Source organism: Homalodisca vitripennis, chromosome 5 (genome assembly GCF_021130785.1).
Source record: "Homalodisca vitripennis isolate AUS2020 chromosome 5, UT_GWSS_2.1, whole genome shotgun sequence".
NCBI lineage: Eukaryota > Metazoa > Arthropoda > Insecta > Hemiptera > Cicadellidae > Homalodisca > Homalodisca vitripennis.
The window spans coordinates 59,556,307-59,583,076 of record NC_060211.1 but is presented as its reverse complement, the minus strand read 5'-3'; the positions used below and the strand labels follow the sequence as shown (position 1 = coordinate 59,583,076).

Genomic DNA, 26,770 nt, shown 5'->3' with positions numbered 1-26,770 from the left:
TTTTAATTAATGTACTATAGTAATATTCTTAAACAAATATTTCAATGTGGCTATCAAATCACGCTTATTACATACTTTGATCATACGAAAGGTTAATAAGCTGAGGAATTGTTTTGTTATTTATATAACGTATAATATATTACTATAATCGATTTTAAAATCGGAAACATAAACGTGTTTATACTGGTGGCTCAACCTACCGGCGGAAACTGCAGGTAGGCCCGACTGACTATGAACATTGAACAAGTCAGTATGCAGTCAGCTTCTTGTTGGAACACACTCCTTGCAAGACCTCGCGTGTATAAAAAGTAAATTATTTATATTCGCCGTTGAATTGAATATTTGGGATTAGTTAGTAGTATATGTTGATTGTTCGCAACACATATTAGTCCGAAATAGGCATTTGAAGGCGAGAAATTCATAAGGGAAAATTCTAGGCTACTAGAAACTTCTGCACAACCCAGCACGTGTTAATCCGCACTGCAAATCCGTAAGTATGAGTTTGAAAAAAATTTGGTAGTATATCATTAAAGGATATTTAAAAAATTATTCTACGTAATTACTAACTTCTTCAAACCACGCCGTCACTTATTTTAATAGAAAATAATTTATTTCAAAATTACATTCTTTGTAACATCAGTGTATTACATCAGCAGCTAAATTATTTTGTATTATAAATTTGTTTTATTTTAACTCTCTTGTAATCTCCTCTGTATGCTGTCCTGACACTATTTCACGACAGTATTCAGTAAAGTACGCCACTCGGTATTTTGTCACTTTCATTTCAGAATTATAGATGTCAAACAAGAATAATAAATTTAAAAATTCTATGTTGACTACCTATTTATATCTAAATATGAACACTCTTCTTTGAACTCTTACTCCAAGGCGTGGAGTAAGACTTGATATTAAGCCCCAAAATCATGGTGATTTTTCACAATGAGTAATTATAAAGAAAAATGATGTCCCGATGTCTAATATCTCGAATTAGAATTAGTAAAATTTGTTGTAAGATGTATTTGGCCGTCAGAAAGAATTAAGTTAATATTTGAATCCAATCCACTAGTATTGATGACCTAATTATGTTATGTGTAGCAAGTAACAATGTATATTATTGTAATAAATCAAGAGACCACACACAGCTATGTAATTTGGTAAATATGCACCGACCGCTTATTCAGAATAATAATAAAATAATAGTCCTAAGTATCCACCAAAGATATATTACAATTATAAAAGTCCTGGTCATTTAGCTAAAACATGTTTCAGGAAGCAAAAACAACTACTTTACAGGAGAGGTTATTATAAAACTTTGCACATAATAAAATCATCAGATATTTTTATTCCAGCACAATAAAGTAACGAAACAAATTTTGAGAGAAAACACGTTAATGTTAAGAGGAGAGTGACCAGGATCTAAGAAATTTTATTACAATGTTAAAACGAAAAACGTTATTTTCATAAGATAAGTTATAAGATGATTAAAAAGTTGTGTAAAATGAATGGTGAGATAAACTTAGGTGCTAAATAGAAGTTAAGTACTAAAGCTTAAAATCAAATATCAATCTTAAAAGTAACTTTAGATATCTATCTATATAAAAAGAAAGCTATTATAGAAAAACTGAATGTCTTATTGATACAAGGGTATTTAAATACTAAGTAAAAGGTTTAAGCTGGGTGGTGTAAAAATTAATTGTGTCTCTACTTTGAACGAAACTAATAAGAACGTTTTTTGCGGACAACAATTTAAAACATTGAAATGTCTTGGTCATTGTCATAGTTAAACATAGCTACGTTTAGTTGGAAATAAGCAGTCCTACTGGATGGAACGAATTTATAACATGACATTAGGAACAGTTTTTTGTTACTATTATTGGGATAACTTAAGATTTATGCACCAATTCTAGTTATTTTAAGTTTGAAATTGAAATCTAGATGTTTATATTCACAACGCTATAAATAGCCAACAATTTTAATAGCAAAGTTTATAATAATGTAGGATGTAAAAATGTTGAAATACAGGACGAAATTGAAAATTATCCTAACATATTTACTTCAAAGTTGGTAAAGTGAAGTACCAACACTTCCTACACCAGTAAACATTCTTTTTTTTTTTTAGTCGAGGCGATTGGTTAAAACAAATATTTATTGTATCTAGTAATGCTGCCAAAGAGCTTAGTAGAAGGAAAATTATAAGGATAGTCCGAGCTCCAAAAATTCAGTAAATACTAAACAAGTCTTTAAATATTTGGAATGATAGAATTTACAAAATCCTATAGGATTCTTATAAAAACTTTTTAAGGATTAAACTAAACGTTGTGCTGCCCTAAACAAGTCACAAAGAAAAACACTTAATTAGAATGTGTGAATGAGTATCAAATATCTGTCTAGACTGAAGGAAGTCCCCCTATATAATAGTTAGCAAATATTTTAGTAGTGATAATAGATGCAAAGTGCGATAACCGCAGATGGTTGCTTGTTACAAGTAAACGGCCAAAGTGAACTGTTACCTGTAGCATACTATTCCAAAATACTTACAGATTTATAATTGAAGTATACTACAAAGGCCTTAGCAGCAATTTGTTTTTTGAGAAATGGCACGAATTTTTATAAATACGTTGATAACTGATAACCAAGCTTTTTTATGTGTATTAGAGGATAAGGAAAAAGTAGGATTATTAGCTTGGTGGGTTAAAAGAGTTTTTAATTCACCGTGAAATATAAAAGTTCATGAAGTAGTGTATATACCACTTGTAAATTTTATGGGTTGTATATTTATCAATCGTATTGGCTCCTTACTTAGAAGTGAAAGGGACCACCAGTATACATCAGTTGTTGTGGTATGTGGTTCTGTACATTAAGAGATTTGTTAAATGTAAATACATGTGAAAATTTCCTAATACGATTTTTAACAATTTTTATATGCCTGATACATATGTTTCAGATGTTGCTCGCTTTCCACCTCTGCCTATTTGAAGACATTTTTATTTAATAACTTTATTGAACATAGAAGAATTGTACAGGGCAAATTGTAAATAGTTCTCTGCGCATGATGCGTAACATTGGTATACTGTCAAGAAGTTTCTATAACGACACAATCAAACTAATTGGGATGACGTAGGATATATTAACACAGCATATGTTGAGAGCACGAGATTCACTGCCTTTTCAATTATGTTTAACGACAGCAGTAACGATGCCTTGTCTAACCTGTAGAAGTTAAGTTGTCAATGATAACGTGTCCATTCAGGTAACTAAGGATAATTTAGAGAGGGCTATTAAAAATGTAACATAAATTGTGAAACGTAACGCGGACAAATGTAAGTATGGCAGTAAGTATGTAAAATGCTCTTTTGTTACAAATACTGTAGTTTCAATAAAAACCCATTATCTCAGTAGTAAGGAAATAAGTTTTCGGTTAAGCTAGCACCTGAATATGATGATATTTATAGAATTATGGTATGTTTCTTATCTACCGTAACTTATATTGTGTAGCATACTACAAATTTGAATAATGGGAGGGATACAGGTAGTTAAACATTTAACTAGTTGAACTCTAGAATAAAAAAAACATTTTATGAATACCAGTTGTATTTAAAATAAAAGAATGGAAATTTTTGTGAAATGTAAATAGTTATAAATGTAAAATATTGTTGGGAGTCATATGTGTCAATTGTAATTTTAAATGTTTTGCAATAATATTAGAGTATTAAAATATTGAGAATTAAGATACTGAAACAGGCAGATCGTTTTGTGAACAATGTATGTATATGGCGTTTATTGTACTTGATTACGAGAAGGGACAGTGTGGTCAGGAAAAGTCTGTCTACACAGGAAAGGTTCCTGCCTGAAGGTTAATGAGGGTATCGGAACGATAAGATCTGAAGATCAATATCATAATGATAAGAACTTATCGTAATTAGCGTGGACGTTCTACTAGAAGACCGGCCGGTGACAATAATAATTTGCCTTTGTTAATTTATATTCACATTTCAAAATACAAGGAAAGCGTTACATATTCTAACATATGTAACGCTTTCGGCATCTACACGACCAAATAATATTGTACTCTGATGTATTAATGGATGGCAGTCATAGCCTATGAATATGTAACTGACTTTGAACTCTATTCTGTTAACAGCTGTAATAAATTAAAATAATAACTTTTGTATAATTAATTTTTTTTAACTGAAATTCCACGAAAAGTGAGCACGCCTTCTTGAGCTGTGCTCCACAGTCGTTTAGGGCACATAGTGAACGACCGATGCCCGCAACCAAACTTATAAAGAATAGACATAAATTAAATCTCTTTGTATTCTTTGACAGTAAACAGAACTTTATGTGTAACTAAGCATTATTAGTGGAAAGAAATGAAATGATTGTAATTTTGAAATGTGAAAATAACACCTCGCTTTCTATTTAAATGTTAATAACTATTATGTTTGCATTTTGAAATATTAAGAAAAATTTATTTTCAATTAACTACCAATTTGCTATAATGAATGGTAATTTTTTCTTGTAAAACACTATCGGGTAGGGACGGAGGAAAATACTTTTAGTACAGTGTTTTTCAACTTGATATTATTATTATTATTATTACGGGTGCCAATCAACTTTTGAGACTTGAAAGATGGAAACCGCTTTAATTTTATTTCGGTTTTACTTTGTAATTCAACTTAATTTCAATGGTTAGACACGAGAGGAGTTACTGTAATAATAACATTAATGTTATATCTGAGGTAGTACTGTGGTTTTACGATTTACAAATGGGTGTTGTAACTAAAACTTAAAAACGTTTAGTTCGTTTTAATCTCTTAGGAAACATAAAAGGGCCGGAAACATGAATGTGTTTACATTAGAATTTGGTTTTAACCTATTGTAAAACTTGGAAAAGTGAATAGCGTTCAGTAACACTGAAAGCAATATTGATAAACACACACAGCAGAGCTAAGTTTTCACTACGCAATATCTCAGCAAGAAATGAACTTGATCGTTACAATAACGGCAGCCTAGTAACATTTATTCAGTACTCACAATATACTTACTTATATGATATGGTATCAAAGCCACTTCAAGAATACCGGAGATACTTTTACATGGGATAAAATAGTATTATATTGTGATATAATAACATAGATAAAAACATACTCCTATCTATTGGAAGTTTGCTTTTATATATGATAATAGCTATAACAAGTCCTTTTTGTTAATTTAATTTATTTTTACTATGCTTCAAATAACCTAATTGGACTTTTATTTTTCAGGTTGAGATAAAATAACTCTTACCACCATAAATTGTAGCACTTACGAGGAATATCAATATAACTTTGTAGAAAATATATGTAAATTAATTTTTTATATGTGTCTATATTATACATGTTACTAACGCGGTTTGTCAAGCGATAACTGTCCTACAAAAATCCGAAACAAATGGAAACTGTTAGAACAAATTGATCTTACACATGTCTCAGATAAGTTTGTTGGCCAGCTCGATACACCTCTTCGTTTCAATATGGCAGCCGTTCAAATAAAAAAATATCACAACTCCGTTATTTATTTATTACTTTAGAGAAAAAAGTGAAAAGTGTTTTAGAATACGTTTCCTACTTTTTTAGGTACACAGATTATTTACTGTTATCAAGATATCGCTTACATCAAACCCTTATTTTTTCGATTACCAAGAACTGACAAAAGAAATACTGGAATAAAACGTATTCTAAAACTGGAATAAGTACACAATTAGAAAAATATTACAGCTCCGTTTCTAAAGGGCCTAAAGAAAAATTTGTTTTCAAATATAGTTCGAATTCTGTATTTCTAAAATAAACCATTTAAGAGTTTTAGTTGTCACAAAATCTACCTACTTCTTTCGACTGAGCCAGAAGAGATATCATAACATATGATAAATTTTTAATAACTTATTTCATAACTTTAATAACTTATTTCATAACTAGTATTACTGAGTACGTAATAACAATATTTTATCTTGTAATTTCAATGTGTTTTTGTATATTTATTGTTTGCATTGTAGTTACAACAGCTATAACAGTTTGGCTCAAAGTGTGGACAGGCTGCAACACACTTCATGAAAGACCAGCAGCTGAGGTAAAGACACATACTTATGTGTCATAAGTATTGTCATAACATTCGTTTCCTTCATGAAATTATGAAGTTTTATTCACTTTCATGAGGCTAAAGATACTGTACAATTTTTTTAATCCAGTTATTTTTAAACCAATCTCTTTGTAGTACTTCCAAATCTACTGTATTCTACCACGGATCACATTAATAGGCTATACATTATATACAGTCCACATGAACATAAGAGCCCTCCTTTTGAACACTACATGATAAGATAATTTATAACCACAATCATAACCACTAATGGTTTGGTGGTATTAAATCATAAAAATAAAAAGGCCCGTAGAAATTACGCGCATGGAGAACGTCAGTATCATCACGGCAAAAGTGGTAGGTTTATTACTGGGATTGCATCTACTGCTAATAAATTTACTGCTGTTGAGAAGAAATCGTTCATATTTGTATCCAGGTTAGTTGATAACATTGAGTGTGACGACATTCAGGGATATTTAAATGACAGTACCAAAGCCAACTTTAACGTTTCCAGCATTAAAACCAAGTACAATGGGTACAAATCGTATAAAGCGGTGTACCTGTCTCAGTATAGGATCAAGTTTACTCTCCGGACTTTTGGCCCACTGGGGTGTATGTTGCTCGTTTCCGTGTTAACAGAAACACCCAGCGAACCCGTCGAGGTGAAAATGATTTTTTGGACAATCGCAGTTCTCTATTGAAAACCCCTTAGTATCTACAAGACTAATTGTTGGCCAGGACTGTGGTATGCCCCCAGTGGCAAGTAGTTGCAATTTGCAAATGTCTTTATGGAATGTACTGTGAATCAGCTTAACTGTAATGTTGTATGTGTTGTTGAGCATTGGTTGTCTCATAATGAGATAGTTAACCTTAATATTCCTGGTTAGTGTTGGATAAAGTTACGAGATAACTTTAAAAGCTCATGGTGGGTCTGTTATTTATATAAAAAATAACATTAGCTTCAAAGTGTACGAGAAAATAACCTGCTTAAGTGAAGAGGTTACTTTTGAAGTGTCTGCTGTCCTGCTTTGTGACATGCAAACTGTTATTGTATGTTTATATATATTGTATGTCACTGGATGTTTTGCAGTGCTTATTGAAAAACTCTTTTCTCTAGTTCTTATGGTGCCACCTCAGTATAGTCTTAACCGCAGATTTTAATGTGAATTTCCTGTCAATTCATCAGGAGACAAGAGAACTTTACGATGTGATTGACAGTTTTGGGCTTTATGTAGCAACCAATACAATTACAAGGCTAAGTAGTACCGGATCAGGCGGAACTTGTGTTGTCAACATCTTGACATCCATCCATCCCGTTAGGTGGAATGCGTACATACACCATACTGCATCCTCTGATCACAATGCTATTGTCCTCAAAGCTGCAATCAATTGTGATGCTTGAGAACCATAAAACACTGTAAAGAAAATATCTAGGCCTATAAATAGCCACATTTCCTCTTTGTTTAGTTTTACCTTAGCCAAATAGATTGGTCAGATGTCTTTAATGTAAATAGTGTAAATATCCATACTGACGTAGAATGTAAGTTCAAAACCTGTTTAATGTGGGCTGTTGATGCCTCAATGCCTGTTAAAACTGTTGTTTGTAGAGGGTAAAAGACGGAAAATCAGTGGTAACATAATGGCTTAACCATACGTAAACTAGAACTGGATAAATTGTACCAGATACTTCAGAATTCTAATGCTGACTTGCCCGAACTCAGTAATAAGTATAAATTACTGAAGAAGGAGTATAAAAATTAGATTCGCTTAGCTAAGATTAGGTATAATAATGACGTTATCAGTAAGTCTTCTAACAAATCTAGGGAATCTGGAATCTTATAAATAAAAGCATGAAACCTAATTGTAAACCTGTACTGAGCCAGCGTTCCCATAGTTTGGATGCAGAAGAGATTAATAAATATTTTATCAACTGTATAGATGAATTAAGTTCCAATATTGCTAATAACAATAACAATAGTGATTTTTATTTAAAGAAACGAATAACTCACTCGCAAAATTATTTTAGTTTTAAGAAATTATCTGTCGATTATGTATATAATGCTATCAGTAGATTTAAAAATAGTAAGTGTTTAGATATTTATGGTCTCAATGCCCTATAATTAAGTTAGCCTCTAACAACATTGCTGTTGTGCTAACCTACTTGTTAATCTGTGTATTGTCAACAAATTATTTTCCAAACTATTTAAATTAAATAAGGTGGTTCCTGTACATAAGAAAGGCCCAACGGATTCTTATGTTAATTATAGACCTATCTCCATAATTCCTGTAATAGCTAAGGTTTTTGAAATGTTACTTCACAAGCAAATTGTACATTATATGGAAGAAAATCGTGTGTTTTCAAAGAGGCAGTTTGATTTTATAAAAAAACCGAAGCCCCATTGATGCTGTTCAGGATTTTGTAAATAATTGTCTTGTAAACATTGAAGCTAAGAATAGTGTTATTTTTAGATCTTTTGATCTGTCAAAATATTTTGACACTGTTGACCATACCATTCTAGTTTCTAAGCTTCACTACTATGATTTTGACACTGTGTATACTTTTTTATATCTTACCTTAGTGAACGTTATCAGTTAGTTTACTATAATGGTTGTTTATTTGAAACTTTGCCAGTCGTTCAAGGTGTGCCGCAAGGATCCATTTTGGGTCATACTCTTTTTATTCTTTACGTGAATGACCTACCTAACAATATAAACGGCCGAGGCGTTGGTAGCTAAATGTTTGCTGATGACCTTGGTGTCAATGTTTCTAGTAAACAATGTCTGAGTTGAAAATCAGATGCTATAGGACAATATGACTGGTAAAATAGTGAACTGATGTGCAATAAATAAATTATGTTTAAATCCCGATAAGCTTGTTGACCTGAATATTGATATTGGTAAGAATGGGCAAGATATTACATCCACCAAGTTCTTGGGTATAAATATACAAGACAATCTAAAATGGTCTAAACATATCGATTATGTTGCAACCCGAGTAGCTAAGGGGTTTTGAGTTTTGTTAAGTACCCGAGTTCCTGTTAAGAGTTTTGAGAAATAATGTTTCCTGTGATGTACTGTTAAGTGTTTACTATGCCCATATTTTTAGTCACCTAAACTATGGAATCTCTATATGGGGTATTTCTCCATCTGCTAAGAGACTCTTCGTTTTACAAAAACAGGCCATTCGAATATTATAAGTAACATTTCTATTCAAGAGCATTGTAAACCCTTTTTTAAGAAACTTGGTGTACTAACATTGCCGTCCATGTATATTTTATCCATTTTAATGTTTGTTAGAAGCAATTTAAGTAGGTTTAAGGAATTAGCTGCAGTTCACAATCATGACACAAGAAACAAGGATAGGCTGCTTAATAGCAAGTGTATCTTTAGTTTAACTCAGAAAAGTTTCCTACCAAAGGATTAAATTGTATAATGTACTACCTAATTTCATTCAAACTATGCCAGTCAATTTGTTCAAGAAACCCATAAAACAAATTTTAATAAAGAAGTGTATCTACAATGTACAAGACTTTTTATATATAGATGATTCTTTAAATTAAGCAAGATGTAGTTTAGCGACATTTTATTTGACTTTTTTTATAATTTTTACACTTTCTTATTGATTGTTTTGACATAAAAGGTTGTCTATTGTCTAACTGTGATAAAAGTTCTTAATGTAAATTGTAAACTTTGTCATTAAATATATTATTGTATCTGTTTTTAACATTTGATTTATTTGTAAATGTGTAAAAGCGGTAATTTAAATTGTTTGAATTTTAAACGTTAGTGTTGAAGGTCTTTTGACTTATTGTTGGTACTTAATTGTTTCTTTCCTGTTTTTTGTGTGTTTATATTTGATAACTTGTATTTTAGTTGATCACTTTTTAATTTTTACTTTCGAATAAATCTCTAGATTACAAATACATCAACCACCTAAAGGAAAGTAATTGTATTGTAATATAGTTTTTATTTATAATAATTTTTATAAATGTGTTATGTTGTAATACATGTTTACTATGTTCATGACAATGTCATTGTACACTCTTGTGTATTTGATGACAGTAAAGCTTCTTGATTCTTGATAAATGTTTGACTACTCAAATTATCTGCATTCAGATAAAATTTTTATATTTAAGTGTTATTTGATGTTTAATTAAGACTTCTGAACAAGAATACTTCAAGGTATACTTCAGACTAGGTATTATGAGCTATAAAATAGTAATGTGCTGGGGTATAGCCCATCTTTCCCACCTCCATTCCTAACCGAGGACTTTGACTTATATGCCAGGCCGATTGCCACTCGAGTTACCCTCTTCTTGGCTACAGCATCCTGATTATTGCTCATCTGGGTTGCTCGTGTACCCCCTTGTCTTCCTCTCAGTAACCAGTTCTGCTGAGGATCATCAGTGTTAACTTGATTTCTCTCTCTTTTTATTTTATTTATTCTGTTTTTTATATTGAACCAATAACATCCTCAATCTCTCTCATCCTTCTACCTATTCTTCTGCAAGTTCCCTTTAAGTTCATTCCTCATTTTAAATTCCTCCTTAATCTATGATAACGTTAGTTCCCTAAGATTCCTCCGTTCTACCTCAAAATCTTGACGTTGCATAAGCACATGTAGAAGCTGCTTCTAATCCTTCATATTCACATCTATAGTTAAATCTACCAAATTGAATCGTCTCAGGTTCATTTGAAAATGTTCATCCCCTGTCAGGTAATACGTGAGATAATTATTCAATTCCCCTTCCTGTGATAGCCTCATCCTCACGTTCTGCATGTATCGGAATGTCTCTCTCTTCCTTTTTCACTGTTTTCCACCTTTATTTGTTATTCCTCCAGATTTTCTTATCTTCTGGTAACTTTATTTTCTTCCCTATTCTCATCGTCTTCCCCTAGATCTTTATTCTCTCCTCAATAAGCATGTCGATTGAGATCGCTCCAATAACAACACCGACTGCGTGATGAGACATGGTGTTGTCTCCTTTCGCTACCTTAAATAGAACCTTTTTTGAGCGCTCATCAGTTTTCTCATGGTTTCCTGTTTCCTCAAAAACCGCGTCCGTAAAGCATCATTGGTTCATTGCATCCTCTACATAAAATCATCAGGTGGTGCTTTTCACTCATGCCTCCATTCGCCTTTATGTTTCCAGTCTTCCACAAATCCCTTTGATCTTTTCAACAATTTATTGTATATGCTTCTCAAACAATTCATTTCACCCTCTACATTGAAATTAAAGTCTCACGAGTCTTCCTTTAAACATCATAGATACGGTCTTCGCCCTCAATAAAGTCAACTGCCTTTCTTTTATCCATTTAATAGATTTCTCCACTGCCTTGTTTCTACACTATGCTAACTGTTCCATTGACCCTCCTCTAAATAGCAGAGCAGTACAACAACCACGTATGCTATCATCGTTACTCCTTCACCCATTTCTGTTCTCAGCAAGCTATGCATCAAAATAATTCCACAGCATTAGGACTAATACCAAAACCTTTGCAGGCACCATTTGACCAAACTTTACAAATTGCCCGGAATACTACTCAATATTCCAATTATTTTCCTCTGAAATAATCTCTGACCAGTCGATACACATTCTTTGGACAGTTCCAATCTTTTAGCGCCTTGATATTCTTTGTCACCAGTTTGAGGCAAAATGCTCTCGAGATATCCAGTGACACTGTCATTACATATTTTACTTAAGTCCCTTTTACTGCATTTCTCATCTTTATGAGTGCATGCACTTTTCCTCTTCCCTCTCTGAACACAAACTGTCAGTTACACAATTGACCTTCTTCTCCGTTCAATGTCTTCGGTCTGCCTACCACTAGATTCTATCCTATTTATCCTAGGACCGCTAACAACATCAATGTCCTGTACGATTTCATTTCAATTCGGTCCTTGTATATATTCTTAACGAAACCTGCACACACCTTTCTTCCACAATTCAATAAATCTTTTTTCCATCAACATCTTGTTATACACGTTTAGGAGATATTCTGTTTTTCTTCCCAACATCCTCGTAATGATTTCTATCTTGAAGGAGATTTCTATCAGAGCATTACATAGTGGTCTGAGGGTTTTCTATTCTTCAATTTCTTTAGTTCCGCTTCTAAAATTTCCGGCTCATCAGTTACTTCGCTCTATATTTATACACTCACTCACTGCATTCTCTGCTCTTCAGTATCTTCCTCTTCATTTCCATCTGATAGCAGTCCTTCAATAAATGTTCTTAACACGTCATATAGCGTACTTTTGTAGGTTCAATCTTCCTTTCGTAGGCTCACGAGTGCTGCTTTATTCCTTGTTCTCTACAATATGGATCTGGATATGGATGTTCTCTTTTCCCTATGGATCACTTTTTCTTTCTACATCCAGGAGCCTCTGCCATACATATCTCTGTTCTTTCCTTATTTCACGTATATAACTTATTCTAGCACTCACAAATATCGTTCTGTCTTCTCCTGATCTTTTCTTTAGCATTCTTTTCTACTTCTTCATAACGAACCTCTCTTTTCTGTTTATCCTATCCGCCTTGGCACTTTATTAAATAGATATAGTAGGTAAAGTATTAAACATAGTTATTTAGCCCTGCTAAGGTATATTCATAGGACCTATAATTCTCCAAATCTAATACCATAAATAAATAAATTGGATGCTCAGCAGGCAGTTGATCAATGTTATGTTTGGAACTTGACACCAGCCAGTACATTAGAGGAAAGGCGAACAATTTCTAAAAAATCATATAGGATTAACGGAAAAACTCGAATCTCAGAATGTATCACACAAAGTGGTGTCAACTAATAATGCGACAGATACGTGCCGAGGTGCCGGAACACGCGTCAAACAATGCTGCCATCTGATTGGTTCCATGTAGTTTAAGCCACAGACAGCTTCGGCCATTGGGAATCAAATTGCCGTGGCGATGACCACCGCCTGCTCCAAGGGCCAAACTCATAACTTCGGTTTACCGAAAGTGGTGATAAATCTTACTGATACATTGCCATTAAGGTCAGGACCCTAAGCAGTTGTTATTTTTATTAAATTTCAGAAAATTATTAATATGAATTTAATTGACGGTCACGAATTAATAATGGCGATTCTTCCCACGACTCAGGGACTGTTACAAAACACGTGGATGAGTGCGTACTCCGAGAAAGTACAACCGGCGGAACTCATTCAAAGGGTGATTGAAATATTTATACCAGATCAATTTAAGCACCATCTAATCGAATCTAATATTTAAAGGGTTCAAGAGCCAACCGAGTCGTTAACGGACTTTGTACTTGACATTCAGAGTTCGGCTGCGATTCTCCTACCATCCAAAAAATAAGAAACTATACTTTATATCGTTTTCACTAGTTTAATTGATCAAACGAGAGCACGGTTGCCAGGTTTTCCAGCACCGAAATCATATTCGGTTTGTTACAGTTGGCCCCCATACTGAAATCGACTACAACAATGCACCAACCTCAATACAACACAATCATCAATTTCAACGCCCAATTTATGTACAATCTTACCATCGATCAGTTCCATATGACCATCGTCGAATAGGCAATTATAATGGCCCTACACTTAGAGCCCCTGTGCGCCCCCCCCAGCTGTATACCGCGCGTCACGGCCCTGGCAGGCGTCGCCGTTATCACCGCAGTCCGGTCATAGCCAGTTGTTTGCGCAATTACAACTCCACCCTCCTGCTACCCGGCATTCGTCTGTTCAAAATAAACAGTATAACTCTACAAGTTCGTATTCGCGAAATTTAAACTCTCGTCGGGGAAAAGAGTAGTCGCTACCTTTTCTCGTTTGACAAAAGCGACGCGAAAAATAATTCAATGAGTTCATCCAAGGCAAATAAGAGAAAAGATGCGCTATCGGTGACGAGAACTAAGAAGTGAACAATATCTGTGTCACTGGGTACAGATATGGTTGACGCGTTAATAATAAATAATAAATTAATAATAAATTCAGTCTCTACGGTATCAATTATCTGTAGAGATGTTGTTAATAGAATAAAAAAAACAATCCCAAATTGTATAAAGCCGATTCCTGCACGTCTGACTACACAATCACAGCATCAGGCAATTTTTAATTTTATTAAAAACCTCCCAACCGATATTACACTACTAAGGAAAATTCCCGAGGTTTTCAAAGATGTCATAGAACATCAAAGGGAAGATACTGACATCTATAAAATAATTAAATATTTAAAAAGACCTCAACGTTTTATTCTAAATCAAGGAGTTCAAATGTATTCAATTCCAGACCAAAAAAACACCACATATTGTTTTGCCGGTGAAGTTAATTGATATGGTATTTAAATATTACCAAGTGCCAGCGACGGCGCACTATGGTATCAGAAAAATTCAGAATCGCGTTAACCGATTTTTTGGGCTGACGATATCAACAATATTATAAATAATCGCGTGAAAAACGTGTCAGCGTTACAAACAAGCACCAAATTCAAACAAGCAACAAATTACAAAAATAGGACATCTTTCTTCAGACATGATTAAAAGCGACAATTTGAAAATATATTTATTGATTACGTCGCAAAGCTTCCCCGATCTAAATCAGAAAACCAATATTTACTTACAGTAGTTTACGCTTAATCCAAATTTACTATTCTCATTCTGGTACGAAATCAGACTGCATCAACCACTACATCACTCCGCACTAAACGAGTGTTTTGTCAGTGGCTTCCCCAACTTTCTCGTGAGTGACAACATGTCACAGTTCTGCTTGCGCCAAATCCCTGATGTGTGCTTTCGTACGTCATAACGCACATTTTAACGTTCTTTACTTCCCGTGTCCGAGTTATTCGGAAAGAATGAACAAAAGCAGTAGGACGAGAACATACATTGGTTTGAAATTGCTTTCAATAGCGCACTGCAAAAGAGAACCGGCGAGACACCAGCGAAACTGTTTTCATGTAGTAAAATCATATACCAAATCGAAATACAGTGGAATTTGTCGGAAAGTTTTCCTTTTAACGATTATAGTTCAACCGATTAATGTTGGAAAAAATCGCTACACAACTTGGCGAAAGCTAGAAAAAAAAAACTGGAAAAAATATTATAACAAAGGACGGTTACATATTCCTTTCAACCAGGTGACTGGGTAATGTATAGGCTGAACCCGATGAGCAGAGCTATCATTATGTTAATAGCAAGTTGCTGCCACTCTGGTATAAACCATGCGTAGTTCAATGTTTTACGTCATCTAATACTGCCTTTCTAATTAATCCATCTACAGGAAAGATTTTGCGTTCAGTACACATTTAGCATTACAAAATTTTTTACAGCAATACTGACTTCTGAGTGACGAAATCCCAGTCGTAGAGATAGTTAGATTATAGTCAATCTTTGTTTTATTTTCTTCTATACACGTCTTGTACCACACTTCATCAAATGGAAGGGGGGGGGAGACATCAACCCGCTGAGACTAAGGTGTAGTTTCCGGTTGAGAGCGATGATTCAGACTGGATGGCCTCTCCTACAGTGTAGGCTACCTCGCCTTCCTTCCCTACCTACAATAGCAACCCAGTTTTTTCCAATGATTAAGTTTACTGTCCTAGGAAACCAATTATATTTTGCTTCTCATGTTTAAATTAAACTATTTTGTCGTGTTTAATGTACTTAATTTAATTTAAAGTTTTCAATCAGTTGTTGAGGAGTTATTTCTAACTGCTCATGTCTGCATCATTTTCGGTAGAAATCAATCAGTGGAAAATACACACACTCGCATGCGTGCATGATTAAAAACACACACATATATACAACATAGAGCAAACTCACACCATGTATATAAATGCATAGACCAAAACTTCTGTCTATAGCTTTTTTACTTTCCTTCTTGAAGTATAAGTTAGATACTAAATCAGAATAACGAAAAATTTTATTTAATAACTAAGGATAATATGAGTGTGCCTTAAATTTGAAATTGACTTATTATTAACTTTAAATAGGTAGCAAAGGCGAGTTTAAAGATGTTAATAGTACGTTAATGTTAAAAAAAACGTAAATCAAAGGGATACTTTAATACCTTAAAACATAAATGATATCTAATCGTCCCTATTTGTTAACAGTTTCTGACTTTACATTTCTATTGGTTCACTAAAGTATCCCGAAATGGAAGATCATTATGCCGTAATGATAATACCCTTCATCAGATTTCGAATAGTCCCAGGCGTTTACACTATTCTAAATAATATAATATATTATTGTTCATATTGTTATAAATTTATATAAACTATCGTTGTGGATTATTCCAGTCTAACATTACTATATCAATATTTGTATTTCTATTTACAAAAATACAATGTCTATAAACAAACTAATTGTTTATGTAGAGACCAATAAATTTATTATGTAACAGACAAGATTTCTTTGCATGATGCTAAATAGTTTATATGAGTGTTACATTTGGTTTGAAATGCATGTCGTGCAGTGACAGAAAGTTTGAGTTTATCAATTTGATGTTATAATATTTTACTTATAGTATACAATTTTATACACTAGTATACTAATGTTTGTGTTTCAGGGTATTTTGAAATTCCAACGTTTGATATTTGAAACCAACATGAAGATAGTAAAATTCTAGAAAAATAAATTGTGTACAGTATAAAACTTGGCAAAACTATACACAATCAAATAAAAAGCATTACGGTTTTGAATCATATTATCATATACGGAAGATAGGAGACTGCCATTAAGAAAATACTCTTAGCACAACACATGTATTTTTAATCGTACAAATACATGATTACAAATGGAATCATATGAACTAAAATTTAATATCTATATCTGAAATATTCTTGGTTCATATTTAGTTTAGGACGAGGAAAGGATTTTTGGACTTTTACAATTGTTTAGTGACACAAGAAATCAGTAACACTGATTCACATCTTTGGGTCCTCCGCTCCTCGTCCGTCTTCTCGTCTATCATCCCCACGAGGCTGAAGCCGCGATTGATAAACATGGAGATATGGGCCTCCCAGAACCTTATTGTTGCCGGTTCCTTATCGTTGTACCGACTCCACATCGCGGTCCCTTACCGTGATGTTGGCGATTAGATTGTCATGTAATGTTTGCGTTACACTTATCTTTATCGGTGAAGCACGTACAGTAGTCATAGTGACGGTCCAGGACAGTAAGGAGGGTCGAAAAGGTCGACATGTCGCATTGGCGGGTATCATAGTTCGGCTGCCCTTAGAAGCTCGTCCAGGATTACATCCTTTACTGCCTCACACTCTTCTACTCTGAATGTGTTCGCTGCTTCCTTTGAAGAGATGCCTGTCTGTCCTCGAACATCTTGCGTCAGGATATTCAGCGTAATGTTAGGGTCGATATATTGAAAATCTTCCATGCTAACATGTCCTGCACGGAGAACGGAAGCGGTACTCTTTCAGATCATGGCTTCACATGTCTTCTTTCCTTCTAGCGGTGCCTCTCTCGACATTATCTCCGCATACATGCAGATCAGATGAGTTTTCCTGTTTTGGAATATTCCTTGGTGCCTCTACGACCTTCCACGTAATTACCAGCTGGTTTCTTCTTCTCGCCTCTATATGCAGAAACTCTTCAATTTCCCGACTTTCCGTTTCATTATTCTATCCGCACGAGTCATAGGCGGTAATTGTTTGAACTTCGTTCAACACTACAACTAGGATCCAGTGTCCCTGGCTTTTCGGTCTAGAAGATGTACGGGGATGAACAACAGCTTATATTGGAAGATATTAAACTTCTTGAATCGTCCAATCGCCCCCGGTACTCCTTTTCCTTCCTCGAGGAAGAACGTATCAAACATATAAACTAACAGAAAACGTACGTATTACGTCTCTTCACAATATGCAAATATGCCTAAGTGACGATTCAGTAGCGTACCTTTCTCTGATAACGTATCGATTTCAGATTGATCAGCAGTGATCAACCTCCTCACCGCCCTTCATCCTTAACCAACGGGATATCTGTAAGCCAAGCAAAACAAGCATAATGCAGATACCAACTAAGAAGCAAGCCGGTATCTCCACCATCAGTGACATAAACTTATGAACATTTTCAAGTCTTACATGGGCGTTACCTATTTTCTCTGTGGTTTCGTCGATTATAGGGTATACATTATACCCCAATTTAGAATCGATTTTAAAGGGTCCTATGTACTTCGAAGCTAATTTCGTGGAAAAAGTGTTTGGCGTGATTTGTTTTGAGATTCATATCGTCTACATTATAAGTTACTTCTCGCCGTCACAAATGATATGCTGTAGCATGATTGTTATAAACTGACCTTAGGTTTTGATGACACCTCTCGTAAACCTGTTTAAATCGTTCGCCTCTTTCTTTGTGAACCTCGGCTGTTGAAGGAGGTCGTTTCTCAATTTCATCTTCAAAGCAAATTCCAGATAAGGATTTCGGTGGTTTCAGCTCTCGACCAAAGTTTAGTTTCGGGGGAGTAAACTTTGTACTGTCCATGGTGCACCCGAACTCCGAAAGTTTTACACCCTACTCTCGATGGCCGCTCTGAAAGTATTGGGCAATCATTATTAGTTCCCAGCACGCGATTATAATTCTTTACAGGATTTGACTGCGGTGAAAACGGAACAGTATAGTTGACCCCGATTCCCTAATACTTAGTGAATTGTCGACTATGAGTACTTTAGGTGATCCGTATCTAAACAACATTAACTCCGTAACTTGACTGCATACTTGACGAGTATTGGCGATTTTTATGGGTGTTATTTCTACCAATTTACTATAACAACCATGGAATACGACCACATAAGTCTTTAACGGCCAATAAAATCCGCCGAAACCGCGAACCAAGGCCCATTTTGGTCGTCTAAATTCAATTATCCCGGCAGGTTTCGTTTTCTCGCTCTTGGACTTCTGGCACGTTTCACAGAAGCGACATCGGACTTTTTGTCGCCATCTCGGCCATTAATGTCTTTCTGCGGTTCGCTTTCGGTCTGTAGATATACCTTAGTCGCTTATCACGTGGCCATTCACCTTTCGGAAGTTCACACAAAACCTAAATTTTCCGCAGGATTTCCTTACTAAAAAAAAAAAAAAAACTGAGGAACTCCAGGGTTCTATTAGATTTCTCAATTATTCCGTCAACCAACATGGAATCGACTTTAGAGTTTATTACCTTCTGCATTTACGGGTTTACGAGGATAAAATCTTTGTTTGAACGGTTCTCCATTCTTTAGTTTTATCACGTGTTTTATAATGTTTATAAGACCAGGAGAATCATTAAAGTCAGCTAAATCGTTCTCCAGGAAATCATTAAACTCCTGTTCTTCTTCCTTGGTCAGCGTGATTATAACATCTAACAGCTGGTTCTTCGCAGTTCTTAATTTTGCACTATCCTTTGGAAATATTTTCCTTTTTAAAGTCAATTAGTTTTAACGAACTTAAGGCAGTAAGACCCGAAACGTCAACATGAACGTACAGGTATGTTGTACGTTTTCTATACTTCCTCCAAATTCTATCTCTCTCCTTACTTCAGTTTTTGATCCATTGGCCATTTGAATCTTTAGTCTTCCCGTTGTTAATCGCGCGTCTGTGTTAATTAGCCCCTCATATGTCATTTCAATAATCGTAAATTTCTAAAAATTTAGCCGACTTTCTCGCAATTCCAACACACGAAACTGGGGACGTTCTTCGGAATAATCGTGTTTCCTTGGGTGGACACACCTTCTCGTATTACCATTAATTCTTCTTCCTTAATACCACTTTCCAGCCTTCCAGATATTTTACCCTTCCAGATAATTTACCCTTCCAGATAATTTACTCGACCTCGAAAACCTTTAGGATCTTCGGTGGTTGTTGGTTTACGTGGGTGTTCCCGCTGGGCCGATTTGAGATGTTCAACCTGTGATCTAAGTGTACCAACTGCTACGTTATTGGTGACCTTCGAAACACCAAACATTTTGAAGTTTTTAGTTTTGGGGCTATATGCGGTTTCAGTCACCAGCTGGTGGTGACCGGTATAAGTGAGTGAGTTTCTCGGATATACATCTCGTAGTATTCTAACAAAGAAACGAGTTAACTAATCAGTGGAATACCCAGCCGCTTTCAAGTCAGCTTATACTTTGGGTGCATATTCGCATACAATCTATCAAGCTTCTCTACCGGCGTCATACCGCCCCTTCGTCCCATCAATGTATTTAAGGCCAGTATAAATGCCCTGAAGGGTCCACTATCACCTAGTGTTCTACGTTAAATTTCATCATCCATGTTTGTCCTATTGCCTGCCGAAAGTTTAAAGTTTTGAAGAAAATCCCCAAAACTGTCTCACCCTTTTCTATTATTCCGGTATCAGAGCAAAGTTGTGCCTTTTAGCAATTCAAGGGCCTCTTATCAGATCACCGCCGGAAATATTATAAGCTTCCATTAGCTCATCGAATCTTTCAGAGAATATTGAATCGAATCTTTCGAATCTTGATTTTTATTAACGATGTATTAAAGAAAAATTGTAATGGGAAGATCAGCGCATTCGCTGATGACATAGCTTTTTTCTACTGCCAAACAAATACACAATTGTTACGGAACCAAATTAACGAACATCTTTCAATTTTGAGACGCTGGTGTAAATTAAATAAACTTTTAGTAAACGTTCGGAAAACAAAGTATGTAAATTTAGATTTTAAAGATTTTAACTTTTCTGATTTCTAATGTTATGAATTTAGCTGTATGGATAACATAGAAGACTTATGGAACTGTAAATATATTACAAAAGAAGACAATGTTAAATATCTTGGGATAATTTGTTATTCAAAATTAACATGGGAAAACATAAAAGTCTTGGAAAATAAACTTAAATACACTACAAGAAATTTTATTTCTTGCGAAATTTCTGTGATGAAAGATTGTTACGAATTCTGTATTTTGCTCTGGTAGAGTAAAAGGTTCAATACGGAGTTTTTTTGGAAGGGAGGGACGTATAACTGTCATAGAGAGTTTAAAAGTCATAAAAAACCATTTCATGAGAATAATTACGTAAAAAATAATTACGAGAGAGCTCCTTTCCTATTTTATTCAATTAAAAATTCTACCATTGCAACATCTGTTTATTTTATAACCTTTGGCTGTTTTACACTAGAAGTGGTAATTTAAGTTCAAGGGGCCTAAGTTATCCTATCAGAAGCATAGACAGGCGAATGTTCAGAACACGTAAAGTTAACCAGTCAATAATAAAGCATTCTTTTCTTTACAACGTCCCAAATATTTTAAATAAATTGTCTTATAACGTTAAAATATCTATAAATGTTAGAAAATGTTGTAGTAAATTAAGAACGTTGTTTTTATTACAAGAGAATTGTAACTCATTTTACAATTAATTATTTTCCCCTACAGTATTATTTTTAGTTATTATATAAATCATGTGTATAAATAAATTAGGATTAAATTAACATACAGAAATATGTAAATAGCAAAGAAACATGTGTTTTACTTTTATATATTTAGCATACATTCTAGTTTCCGCTTGAGAAGGAAGGGTTATTGAGATATGTGTTTTAGTTTGTAAGATAAAGACTATAACAAGAAAAGTAGGCCTATTTTAGTTCTGTTAGTGACTCGTGCAGTGTTATCTATTATTAATCGGTAGTGCATGCGCCACGGGGAGCAGCCCAGCTGGTATCATCAAGATTACATAGATTGAAATCTGATAAAAAACCTGTTTTATTTTATTGTCCACTGACCACACGACTTGCAAAAGTGGTCAGTCAATTCCGAGTTGTTATAATTTTGTGTTGATGTATATTTATACATTTATTAATTTTATTCTTTCAAAGAAGGACACAGGGTTTCCCTATCCATCAAAAAGCCATCAAATCCACTTTCTAATGTATTGCAGATTTTAACGGGATTCACATCCGGCTGTTGTTGGTGGTGCCGCTCCTCGAATATTAGATTTTCCCGAGATTAGTGCGATTAATGCCGCCTAACAGAAGCGTGAGGAATTCCAGAAATTACAGAAAATCCCAAACTGTACGATTTATAGAACGGACTGGCCAATTGATCAGTAAGGCTGTCCGTTTAGAGGCATTGCGGTGCTATTACACCGGCGTGTCCCACACAGGGTAATAAACCGCGCATAGACATAACAACTGAAATCACGATCATGGCCGTCTCTTTCGGTGGGGGACGTGGCTACCCAGCCTTGGTCTGGCTTCGCGGCAAGGGGAGCTCGACCATGGAGCTGCAATACTCGATCTAGAGCGGATAACAGCGACCTTCGGCTTTTTCTGTCCACGACGATCGGCCGCCCCGCACCAGACACCATCAGCTGGAATGTCCGCCGCTCATCACTCCACCCCCCTCGAAGCGTAGGCAGTCGCTTTAACAGGCGGTTCCTCGCTGTCTGGGCCGCAGAGAAGGTGGTAGTGACATTGGAGTCACCACCTCTTCCCCTTTGAGTTATGCGACGAATCGTCTAACGTCGACCCGGGCAGCAGGGCGATGCCCAGCGGAGACAGCTAGACCCTCTACGGCAAGATGGGCGATTCTTGGGTCGGAGGATGTGAGTAATCGGAACGCATGCCCTACTGCGGCTAAATCGAATTGATCGGAAATGGGGAGTAGTCCCACCCAACCCTTCGATGGCGGGAGCTCGACCAGTTCTGCGCTTGCCGCGAGAGGGGATTGAGGGTCCTCTTGCTACCGCCCTCATCAAGGAGTCCCACCCCTTTCTAGGAGGTCTTCTTAATCCTCGCCGTTCTGAGGTTGAAGTCCAGCTGGGGGACTTTAAAAGTCCTGAACGCATCCAACTTCTGCCAGGGAGCAAGATCACTGGCGAAGATCTTAGCGGTCTCCTCCTTCAGTCTGTCAATGGTAGGCATTGGAGTCTGGTCACCTCTCATCCCAGTAGGCACACCAAGATGGCCGTATGTATCTCCATCTTAAAGGACACGGAGGGAAGAGCCATAAATGGTGAATGGGTGGGCCTCACGGTCCTGCCGGTGACATGGAGAGTCGCGCACTTCTCGGGTTTGAACTTGAGGCCAAACCAAGTCGCCGCTGACGAAACGGAGTTCAGCAGGGCCTGGAGTGAAGCCTGCGACCTAGCCACGATAGCCAGGTCATCAGCATAGACCGGGAGACTGACCCACTCCCCGTGCATCGACACACCATGCTCCTCATCCAGGGCAAGTACAGGATGGATTAGGCACTCCATAACAAGATTGAAGATAACCGGAGGCAGAGGACAGCCCTGGAAGGAAATGGCTGGAGTAACTCCACCAGAGTGCCTGATGGTTGTAACACTCCCCTCGTAAAGATCCCTAATTAGGGCCAGAGCACAGAGAGTTTCAATACCAGGGTCCACATCATTACAAAGTGAATATTGCCCATACGCCTCACTCAGAGAGAATATTGCCTATGGGCAATAATACTGTCGTAAATATAATGTATGTAATATGTTTTGAAAGTTTGACTATTGGTCAGTGGCGTAGCTAGACCTGCGGAGCCCTTGTGCAAGATAAGCAAATGAGGCCCCTAGGAGAATGATAATGGGTGGCCGATGTAACCCTTCTCCACTTGTCCAGTAAATTCTGGTATTCGAATGTTCTCGAAGCGCCAATAACAAATGAGAAGTTCAGCTCCAGAAGTGACAGAATTAGTAGTAGCCTAATACTCGTGTTTGTGACAGATGGAATTCGTTTAATATTTGTTGGCTTGGTGTGTAAATAGTTAGACAATATAGTTAATAGTGGCATTGTGACAGTATAAATTAGTGACAGTTCTGTAAGCAATTACTTACAATATATATATATATATATATAGTAATATATATATATATATATAATATATATATATATATATATATATATATAGTGGATTTAATATTTACCTAGTGTTCATTTAAGAAAAGCCGTAATATTATTTTCAGTTAGCTCCAGTGATTATTACTGCCTGGTTATAGAGAATTTAATAACACAACAAACTGCTTTTACGTCTAGTGTTTGATGAATGTAGTATTTACGAAACATGTCAAACAGGATAGTGGATTGTTAGTATTCAGTGAGTACTAATTTCTAGTCTAAAATGTCTAAATAATAAATATATCTTGAGAATAATGATTTGCATTCTATAATAACAAAAATGAATCAATATTTTACCGTCAAATGCATCATAAATTGATATAATTGTTTATAATTTACAATGGTTGATAGTTAGAAGTTTCTGCAACCGCAAAACCTCAACCATGCTCTTTTAATACAACACAACCCTAGAGTCTAAGGAAGGGAATCTTGAGCTCAAAGAAATTTAATATCAGAAAGCAGATTAATACTGAACGATCTGCCAGCAATGAACTCAGCCTTTTAAGTACTGGGATGGAGAGTAATGTCACTTCTATTGACTGTAGATAGTCTTACGGTGTTGTAGGTTAGAGCAAGGGTCAGGGGACTTATTCTAGAGAAGATTTCCATTGTTTTTACAGAAAAAGGCACTCAACTTTTTATCCTCACGTCACACATCTCAGTATCGCTTCTCTGACTCCCAAGAACCCGATACTAAATCATGGTCAAAGTGGGAAAAATAAAAACAGTAATTAAGTAAGCTAATTTTACATATGTTTTTGTTCCTAAATATATAACTATAACGTTTTCGTCAATGTTTGACAGATAAACCTCGTATGCTTGGTGTAATACACGAATGTGGATGCAAAGTAGTGATCTTTTATTTTATTATTAACAATTTACTTCTGATTATCAAGTTTTTAGATTTACATTTACAGGCATTGGTGTAATGTTTACTTAAGACAATTAGTCTAAATCATGTATACTTCGATAACATAAATAAAACAACCATCATTACAAGATATTTTTATAAATATTAACATCCAATATACAAATGGTATCTATTACAATTTCGATATATTTTTATTTTAATTAAAAGGTGTTTTTAACTGTTAGGACTTGTTACAGAGGTATCTGTATTTAAGCATAATCTACAATCTTTACCTAACACATTTCTGGAAAACATATTTCCCCATATTTACCCCAACTATATGTATGTCTTAGTAAAGTTTATCGTTAACCTTCAACATTGTCACTCTTGAACGCGTGTTTTCCATATATTACAAAATAACAAATCCTTAAGCTAACATTAAAACTACATAATAATTTGAACATAGTATATAAGGTAATTTTTTAAACTCGATGCACGTTAAAGAAATTCTATTGTAATCACTTCAATTTGTACACAGTGATTTTTATTATATAGATGTATTTCTATCTATAGAGATACATTTGTTACGTTTGTTACGATTTGTTCAATATATATTTCTAGATTTATTTTACCCCACAACTGAGTTAAAAACTAAGAACACAAGTATTCTACACAAAGAAAGGTGGCTATTCAATCACAGTACGTTTCCCGTTTCATTCTTACTTTCAAAGTTTTTCCCCACTAACATGGTTGCGTTTTGGTGTAATATACGAATTTGTGTATCAAAGAAAGTCCAGTAAAACAGTTGTGGATATAAAATACTACACGGAGTAAATATTTTTTTAGATGCATACTGTGCTAATCATAAATCAGAAATTTATTGTCACGTAATATTACATAATTGTAGTGGATAATATCTACAATGAACAGTTGATTCTTCAATATAGTTTTCAATATACTTATCCTAAAACAAATTATAAACATAATTAATAATTCATTGATAAATAATCTATATTAATCGCACAATCAGTGATCCAGTATGTGTGTGTATATATATATATATATATATATAATGTTTCGAAATGGTTGGGGTTAATTTATTTAATGAAGGTTACATAATTTAGAAAATCATTTTCTGAATAATATTCCTTCTCTATTAAGATATTTTAAAATTTTATAGCGAAATTTCCTGGAGGCAAAGAGGATAGAGATTTTGGAATTTTATTATCAGTTTTTTATGATCTTTCGTGTTGATATTATTAGGTAAGTTTTTATGGATATACATTAAGACCTCATATATAAAGTGATGGAACGGTCAATAAATTTAGCTGTTTAAATATAGACCTACAGGATGATCTAAAATTTAATTTTGTTATAATTCTCAAAGCTATTTTTAGCAATTGCTTTGGAGGAAGAACCCCATGCCAATATGCCGTATTTAATGTGAGGAAAGAAATAACCATAATACACTGTCATCATCACTTGAAAACTAACAATACTTTGTAAAAATGTTAAGGCTAAACAAGCAGAACTCAGCTTACTTTCTAATTTTTCAATAACATGTTTGAAATTAATGTTTTCGTCAATTTATAATCCTAAAGACTTTACCGTATTAGAAACACCTAACGATTCATCATTAAAATTCACGGTCAGAAGAATAATTTATTTTTGTGTGTTTTAAAATGGAACAATTTATGATTTTTTGCTGTTTAAAAATAAACCATTTAGATTGAACCTATTATTTAATTTTTAGATAAGTGAAGAGATTTTACAATGCAAACTTACAGTGTTTAGGTCTTTTACTATTGCTGTTGTATCGTCAGCATACAATATTAAACCTTCCTCTGTTACTTCCTGTAGTCCATTTATATAAATTAGAAATAATGTTGGGCCTAAAATGGATCCCTGAGGCACCCCCATACTTACAGACTTCCATTCAGATTCACATTTTATGCTTCCAATTTTAATCAAGGTTTTTTGT

The 26,770-nt window shown here is 34.9% G+C and overlaps 1 long non-coding RNA gene across 1 annotated transcript; it reads left to right on the top strand.

Annotated features, from left to right (window-relative positions):
* The first annotated feature begins 263 nt into the window (after positions 1-263).
* On the top strand, positions 264-8,602 carry LOC124362273. Its single transcript, XR_006922450.1, has 2 exons — positions 264-490; positions 2,945-8,602. It is a non-coding gene; the product is annotated as an uncharacterized LOC124362273 (long non-coding RNA).
* Positions 8,603-26,770: the final 18,168 nt, after the last annotated feature.